This window comes from Planococcus citri, chromosome 1 (genome assembly GCF_950023065.1).
Source record: "Planococcus citri chromosome 1, ihPlaCitr1.1, whole genome shotgun sequence".
NCBI classification, from domain to species: Eukaryota; Metazoa; Arthropoda; class Insecta; order Hemiptera; family Pseudococcidae; genus Planococcus; species Planococcus citri.
The window spans coordinates 21,405,558-21,414,784 of record NC_088677.1 but is presented as its reverse complement, the minus strand read 5'-3'; positions in this window follow the sequence as shown (position 1 = coordinate 21,414,784).

Sequence of the window (9,227 nt, the reverse complement as noted above, 5' to 3'; positions counted from 1 at the left end):
CGGCATTTTGTGAATGATGGAAAAAGGTGAAAATTTCCACTTACCAAGCACCTATGATTTTCAAGAAATATCAAAATGGCCGTATGAGTTGAGTACGGCATTTTGTGAATGATGGAAAAAGGTGAAAATTTCCACTTACCAAGCACCTATGATTTGTGGAGACTTGGTCAGTGATTTTCAAGAAATATCAAAATGGCCGTATGAGTTGAGTACGGCATTTTGTGAATGATGGAAAAAGGTGAAAATTTCCACTTACCAAGCACCTATGATTTGTGGAGACTTGGTCAGTGATTTTCAAGAAATATCAAAATGGCCGTATGAGTTGAGTACGGCATTTTGTGAATGATGGAAAAAGGTGAAAATTTCCACTTACCAAGCACCTATGATTTGTGGAGACTTGGTCAGTGATTTTCAAGAAATATCAAAATGGCCGTATGAGTTGAGTATGGCATTTTGTGAATGATGGAAAAAGGTGAAAATTTCCACTTACCAAGCACCTATGATTTTCAAGAAATATCAAAATGGCCGTATGAGTTGAGTACGGCATTTTGTGAATGATGGAAAAAGGTGAAAATTTCCACTTACCAAGCACCTATGATTTGTGGAGACTTGGTCAGTGATTTTCAAGAAATATCAAAATGGCCGCATAAGTTGAGTACGGCATTTTGTGAATGATGGAAAAAGGTGAAAATTTCCACTTACCAAGCACCTATGATTTGTGGAGACTTGGTCAGTGATTTTCAAGAAATATCAAAATGGCCGTATGAGTTGAGTACGGCATTTTGTGAATGATGGAAAAAGGTGAAAATGTCCACTTACCAAGCACCTATGATTTTCAAGAAATATCAAAATGGCCGTATGAGTTGAGTACGGCATTTTGTGAATGATGGAAAAAGGTGAAAATTTCCACTTACCAAGCACCTACGATTTGTGGAGACTTGGTCAGTGATTTTCAAGAAATATCAAAATGGCCCTATGAGTTGAGTACGGCATTTTGTGAATGATGGAAAAAGGTGAAAATTTCCACTTACCAAGCACCTATGATTTGTGGAGACTTGGTCAGTGATTTTCAAGAAATATCAAAATGGCCCTATGAGTTGAGTACGGCATTTTGTGAATGATGGAAAAAGGTGAAAATTTCCACTTACCAAGCACCTATGATTTGTGGAGACTTGGTCAGTGATTTTCAAGAAATATCAAAATGGCTGTATAAGTTGAGTACGACATTTTGTGAATGATGGAAAAAGTTGAAAATTTCCACTTACCAAGCACCTGTGATTTTCATGAAATATCAAAATGGCAGTATAAGTTGAGTACGGCATTTTGTGAATGATGGAAAAAGGTGAAAATTTCCACTTACCAAGCACCTATGATTTGTGGAGACTTGGTCAGTGATTTTCAAGAAATATCAAAATGGCCCTATGAGTTGAGTACGGCATTTTGTGAATGATGGAAAAAGGTGAAAATTTCCACTTACCAAGCACCTATGATTTGTGGAGACTTGGTCAGTGATTTTCAAGAAATTCAAGAAATATCAAAATGGCCCTATGAGTTGAGTACAGCATTTTGTGAATGATGGAAAAAGGTGAAAATTTCCACTTACCAAGCACCTATGATTTGTGGAGACTTGGTCAGTGATTTTCAAGAAATATCAAAATGGCCATATAAGTTGAGTACGGCATTTTGTGAATGATGGAAAAAGTTGAAAATTTCCACTTACCAAGCACCTGTGATTTTCATGAAATATCAAAATGGCCGTATAAGTTGAGTACGGCATTTTGTGAATGATGGAAAAAGGTGAAAATTTCCACTTACCAAGCACCTATGATTTGTGGAGACTTGGTCAGTGATTTTCAAGAAATATCAAAATGGCCGTATAAGTTGTGTACGGCATTTTGTGAATGATGGAAAAAGGTGAAAATTTCCACTTACCAAGCACCTATGATTTGTGGAGACTTGGTCAGTGATTTTCAAGAAATATCAAAATGGCCCTATGAGTTGAGTACGGCATTTTGTGAATGATGGAAAAAGGTGAAAATTTCCACTTACCAAGCACCTATGATTTGTGGAGACTTGGTCAGTGATTTTCAAGAAATATCAAAATGGCCATATGAGTTGAGTACGGCATTTTGTGAATGATGGAAAAAGGTGAAAATTTCCACTTACCAAGCACCTATGATTTGTGGAGACTTGGTCAGTGATTTTCAAGAAATATCAAAATGGCCGTATGAGTTGAGTACGGCATTTTGTGAATGATGGAAAAAGGTGAAAATTTCCACTTACCAAGCACCTATGATTTTCAAGAAATATCAAAATGGCCGTATGAGTTGAGTACGGCATTTTGTGAATGATGGAAAAAGGTGAAAATTTCCACTTACCAAGCACCTATGATTTGTGGAGACTTGGTCAGTGATTTTCAAGAAATATCAAAATGGCCGTATAAGTTGAGTACGGCATTTTGTGAATGATGGAAAAAGGTGAAAATTTCCACTTACCAAGCACCTATGATTTGTGGAGACTTGGTCAGTGATTTTCAAGAAATATCAAAATGGCCGTATGAGTTGAGTACGGCATTTTGTGAATGATGGAAAAAGGTGAAAATGTCCACTTACCAAGCACCTATGATTTTCAAGAAATATCAAAATGGCCGTATGAGTTGAGTACGGCATTTTGTGAATGATGGAAAAAGGTGAAAATTTCCACTTACCAAGCACCTACGATTTGTGGAGACTTGGTCAGTGATTTTCAAGAAATATCAAAATGGCCCTATGAGTTGAGTACGGCATTTTGTGAATGATGGAAAAAGGTGAAAATTTCCACTTACCAAGCACCTATGATTTGTGGAGACTTGGTCAGTGATTTTCAAGAAATATCAAAATGGCCCTATGAGTTGAGTACGGCATTTTGTGAATGATGGAAAAAGGTGAAAATTTCCACTTACCAAGCACCTATGATTTGTGGAGACTTGGTCAGTGATTTTCAAGAAATATCAAAATGGCCCTATGAGTTGAGTACGGCATTTTGTGAATGATGGAAAAAGGTGAAAATTTCCACTTACCAAGCACCTATGATTTGTGGAGACTTGGTCAGTGATTTTCAAGAAATATCAAAATGGCCATATGAGTTGAGTATGGCATTTTGTGAATGATGGAAAAAGGTGAAAATTTCCACTTACCAAGCACCTATGATTTGGGGAGACTTGGTCAGTGATTTTCAAGAAATATCAAAATGGCCGTATAAGTTGAGTACGGCATTTTGTGAATGATGGAGAAAGGTGAAAATTTACACTTACCAAGCACCTGTCATTTTCAAGAAATATCAAAATGGCCGTATAAGTTGAGTACGGCATTTTGTGAATGATGGAAAAAGGTGAAAATTTCCACTTACCAAGCACCTATGATTTTCAAGAAATATCAAAATGGCCGTATGAGTTGAGTACGGCATTTTGTGAATGATGGAAAAAGGTGAAAATTTCCACTTACCAAGCACCTATGATTTGTGGAGACTTGGTCAGTGATTTTCAAGAAATATCAAAATGGCCCTATGAGTTGAGTACGGTATTTTGTGAATGATGGAAAAAGGTGAAAATTTCCACTTACCAAGCACCTATGATTTGTGGAGACTTGGTCAGTGATTTTCAAGAAATATCAAAATGGCCCTATGAGTTGAGTACGGCATTTTGTGAATGATGGAAAAAGGTGAAAATTTCCACTTACCAAGCACCTATGATTTGTGGAGACTTGGTCAGTGATTTTCAAGAAATATCAAAATGGTGTATGAGTTGAGTACTGCATTTTGTGAATGATGGAAAAAGGTGAAAATTTCCACTTACCAAGCACCTATGATTTGTGGAGACTTGGTCAGTGATTTTCAAGAAATATCAAAATGGTGTATGAGTTGAGTACTGCATTTTGTGAATGATGGAAAAAGGTGAAAATTTCCACTTACCAAGCACCTATGATTTGTGGAGACTTGGTCAGTGATTTTCAAGAAATATCAAAATGGCCCTATGAGTTGAGTACGGCATTTTGTGAATGATGGAAAAAGGTGAAAATTTCCACTTACCAAGCACCTATGATTTGTGGAGACTTGGTCAGTGATTTTCAAGAAATATCAAAATGGCCCTATGAGTTGAGTACGGCATTTTGTGAATGATGGAAAAAGGTGAAAATTTCCACTTACCAAGCACCTATGATTTGTGGAGACTTGGTCAGTGATTTTCAAGAAATATCAAAATGGCCGTATAAGTTGTGTACGGCATTTTGTGAATGATGGAAAAAGGTGAAAATTTCCACTTACCAAGCACCTATGATTTGTGGAGACTTGGTCAGTGATTTTCAAGAAATATCAAAATGGCCCTATGAGTTGAGTACGGCATTTTGTGAATGATGGAAAAAGGTGAAAATTTCCACTTACCAAGCACCTATGATTTGTGGAGACTTGGTCAGTGATTTTCAAGAAATATCAAAATGGTGTATGAGTTGAGTACTGCATTTTGTGAATGATGGAAAAAGGTGAAAATTTCCACTTACCAAGCACCTATGATTTGTGGAGACTTGGTCAGTGATTTTCAAGAAATATCAAAATGGCCATATGAGTTGAGTACGGCATTTTGTGAATGATGGAAAAAGTTGAAAATTTCCACTTACCAAGCACCTGTGATTTTCATGAAATATCAAAATGGCCGTATAAGTTGAGTACGGCATTTTGTGAATGATGGAAAAAGGTGAAAATTTCCACTTACCAAGCACCTATGATTTGTGGAGACTTGGTCAGTGATTTTCAAGAAATATCAAAATGGCCGTATAAGTTGTGTACGGCATTTTGTGAATGATGGAAAAAGGTGAAAATTTCCACTTACCAAGCACCTATGATTTGTGGAGACTTGGTCAGTGATTTTCAAGAAATATCAAAATGGCCCTATGAGTTGAGTACGGCATTTTGTGAATGATGGAAAAAGGTGAAAATTTCCACTTACCAAGCACCTATGATTTGTGGAGACTTGGTCAGTGATTTTCAAGAAATATCAAAATGGCCGTATGAGTTGAGTACGGCATTTTGTGAATGATGGAAAAAGGTGAAAATTTCCACTTACCAAGCACCTATGATTTGTGGAGACTTGGTCAGTGATTTTCAAGAAATATCAAAATGGCCGTATGAGTTGAGTACGGCATTTTGTGAATGATGGAAAAAGGTGAAAATTTCCACTTACCAAGCACCTATGATTTGTGGAGACTTGGTCAGTGATTTTCAAGAAATATCAAAATGGCCCTATGAGTTGAGTACGGCATTTTGTGAATGATGGAAAAAGGTGAAAATTTCCACTTACCAAGCACCTATGATTTGTGGAGACTTGGTCAGTGATTTTCAAGAAATATCAAAATGGCCGTATGAGTTGAGTACGGCATTTTGTGAATGATGGAAAAAGGTGAAAATTTCCACTTACCAAGCACCTATGATTTGTGGAGACTTGGTCAGTGATTTTCAAGAAATATCAAAATGGCCATATGAGTTGAGTACGGCATTTTGTGAATGATGGAAAAAGGTGAAAATTTCCACTTACCAAGCACCTATGATTTGTGGAGACTTGGTCAGTGATTTTCAAGAAATATCAAAATGGCCGTATAAGTTGAGTACAACATTTTGTGAATGATGGAAAAAGTTGAAAATTTCCACTTGCCAAGCACCTGTGATTTTCATGAAATATCAAAATGGCCGTATAAGTTGAGTACGGCATTTTGTGAATGATGGAAAAAGGTGAAAATTTCCACTTACCAAGCACCTATGATTTGTGGAGACTTGGTCAGTGATTTTCAAGAAATATCAAAATGGCCCTATGAGTTGAGTATGGCATTTTGTGAATGATGGAAAAAGGTGAAAATGTCCACTTACCAAGCACCTATGATTTTCAAGAAATATCAAAATGGCCGTATGAGTTGAGTACGGCATTTTGTGAATGATGGAAAAAGGTGAAAATTTCCACTTACCAAGCACCTATGATTTGTGGAGACTTGGTCAGTGATTTTCAAGAAATATCAAAATGGCCGTATGAGTTGAGTACGGCATTTTGTGAATGATGGAAAAAGGTGAAAATTTCCACTTACCAAGCACCTATGATTTGTGGAGACTTGGTCAGTGATTTTCAAGAAATATCAAACTGTCCTGTCTGTTGGGTACGGCACTTTGTGAATGAAAAAAAATCCAAAATTTCAACCTACAAAGCACCTATGATTCAGTGGCTTTCAAGAAATATCGAACTGTCCTGTCTGTTGGGCACAGCACTTTGTGAATGAAAAAAAAATGCAAAAATTTCAACCTACAAAGCACCTTTGATTCAGTGGCTTTCAAGAAATATCGAACTGTCCTGTCTGTTGGGCACAGCACTTTGTGAATGAAAAAAAAATGCAAAAATTTCAACCTACAAAGCACCTTTGATTCATGGAGACCTGATCAGTGAATTTCAAGAAATATCAAAATGGCGTGTCCATTGGGGCACTTTGTGAATGGATAAAAAATGCAAAAATTTCAACCTACAAAGCACCTATGATTCAGTGGCTTTCATGAAATATAGCACTGTCCTGTCTGTTGGGCAAGGCACTTTGTGAATGAAAAAAAAATGCAAAAATTTCAACCTTCAAAGCACCTATGATTCAGTGGCTTTCAAGAAATATCGAACTGTCCTGTCTGTTGGGCAAGGCACTTTGTGAATGAAAAAAAAATGCAAAAATTTCAACCTACAAAGCACCTATGATTCATGGAGACCTGATCAGTGAATTTCAAGAAATATCAAAATGGCGTGTCCATTGGGTACGGCACTTTGTGAATGGATAAAAAATTCAAAAATTTCAACCTACAAAACACCTATGATTCAGTGGCTTTCAAGAAATATCAAACTGTCCTGTCTGTTGGGCACGGCACTTTGTGAATGAAAAAAAAAATGCAAAAATTTCAACCTTCAAAGCACCTATGATTCAGTGGCTTTCAAGAAATATCGAACTGTCCTGTCTGTTGGGCACGGCACTTTGTGAATGAAAAAAAAATGCAAAAATTTCAACCTACAAAGCACCTATGATTCATGGAGACCTGATCAGTGAATTTCAAGAAATATCAAAATGGCATGTCCATTGGGGCACTTTGTGAATGGATAAAAAATGCAAAAATTTCAACCTACAAAGCACCTATGATTCAGTGGCTTTCAAGAAATATCGAACTGTTCTGTCTGTTGGGCAGGGCACTTTGTGAATGAAAAAAAAATGCAAGAATTTCAACCTACAAAGCACCTATGATTCAGTGGCTTTCAAGAAATATCGAATTGTCCTGTCTGTTGGGTACGGCACTTTGTGAATGGAAAAAAAATGCAAAAATTTCAACCTACAAAGCACCTATGATTCAGTGGCTTTCAAGAAATATCGAACTGTCCTGTCTGTTGGGCAGGGCACTTTGTGAATGAAAAAAAAATGCAAGAATTTCAACCTACAAAGCACCTATGATTCAGTGGCTTTCAAGAAATATCGATCTGTCCTGTCTGTTGGGCACGGCACTTTGTGAATGGAAAAAAAATGCAAAAATTTCAACCTACAAAGCACCTATGATTCATGGAGACCTGATCAGTGAATTTCAAGAAATATCAAAATGGCGTGTCCTTTGGGTACAGCACTTTGTGAATGAAAAAAAAATGCAAAAATTTCAACCTTCAAAGCACCTATGATTCAGTGGCTTTCAAGAAATATCAAACTGTCCTGTCTGTTGGGTACGGCACTTTGTAAAAAAAAAAAAAAATGCAAAAATTTCAACCTCCAAAGCACCTATGATTCATGGAGACCTGATCAGTGAATTTCAAGAAATATCAAAATGGCGTGTCCATTGGGTACGGCACTTTGTGAATGGATAAAAAATGCAAAAATTTCAACCTACAAAACACCTATGATTCAGTGGCTTTCAAGAAATATCGAACTGTCCTGTCTGTTGGGTACGGCACTTTGTAAAAAAAAAATGCAAAAATTTCAACCTTCAAAGCACCTATGATTCAGTGGCTTTCAAGAAATATCAAACTGTCCTGTCTGTTGGGTACGGCACTTTGTAAAAAAAAAATGCAAAAATTTCAACCTTCAAAGCACCTATGATTCAGTGGCTTTCAAGAAATATCGAACTGTCCTGTCTGTTGGGCACGGCACTTTGTGAATGAAAAAAAAATGCAAAAATTTCAACCTACAAAGCACCTATGATTCATGGAGACCTGATCAGTGAATTTCAAGAAATATCAAAATGGCATGTCCATTGGGGCACTTTGTGAATGGATAAAAAATGCAAAAATTTCAACCTACAAAGCACCTATGATTCAGTGGCTTTCAAGAAATATCGAACTGTTCTGTCTGTTGGGCAGGGCACTTTGTGAATGAAAAAAAAATGCAAGAATTTCAACCTACAAAGCACCTATGATTCAGTGGCTTTCAAGAAATATCGAATTGTCCTGTCTGTTGGGTACGGCACTTTGTGAATGGAAAAAAAATGCAAAAATTTCAACCTACAAAGCACCTATGATTCAGTGGCTTTCAAGAAATATCGAACTGTCCTGTCTGTTGGGCAGGGCACTTTGTGAATGAAAAAAAAATGCAAGAATTTCAACCTACAAAGCACCTATGATTCAGTGGCTTTCAAGAAATATCGATCTGTCCTGTCTGTTGGGCACGGCACTTTGTGAATGGAAAAAAAATGCAAAAATTTCAACCTACAAAGCACCTATGATTCATGGAGACCTGATCAGTGAATTTCAAGAAATATCAAAATGGCGTGTCCTTTGGGTACAGCACTTTGTGAATGAAAAAAAAATGCAAAAATTTCAACCTTCAAAGCACCTATGATTCAGTGGCTTTCAAGAAATATCAAACTGTCCTGTCTGTTGGGTACGGCACTTTGTAAAAAAAAAAAAAAATGCAAAAATTTCAACCTCCAAAGCACCTATGATTCATGGAGACCTGATCAGTGAATTTCAAGAAATATCAAAATGGCGTGTCCATTGGGTACGGCACTTTGTGAATGGATAAAAAATGCAAAAATTTCAACCTACAAAACACCTATGATTCAGTGGCTTTCAAGAAATATCGAACTGTCCTGTCTGTTGGGTACGGCACTTTGTAAAAAAAAAATGCAAAAATTTCAACCTTCAAAGCACCTATGATTCAGTGGCTTTCAAGAAATATCAAACTGTCCTGTCTGTTGGGTACGGC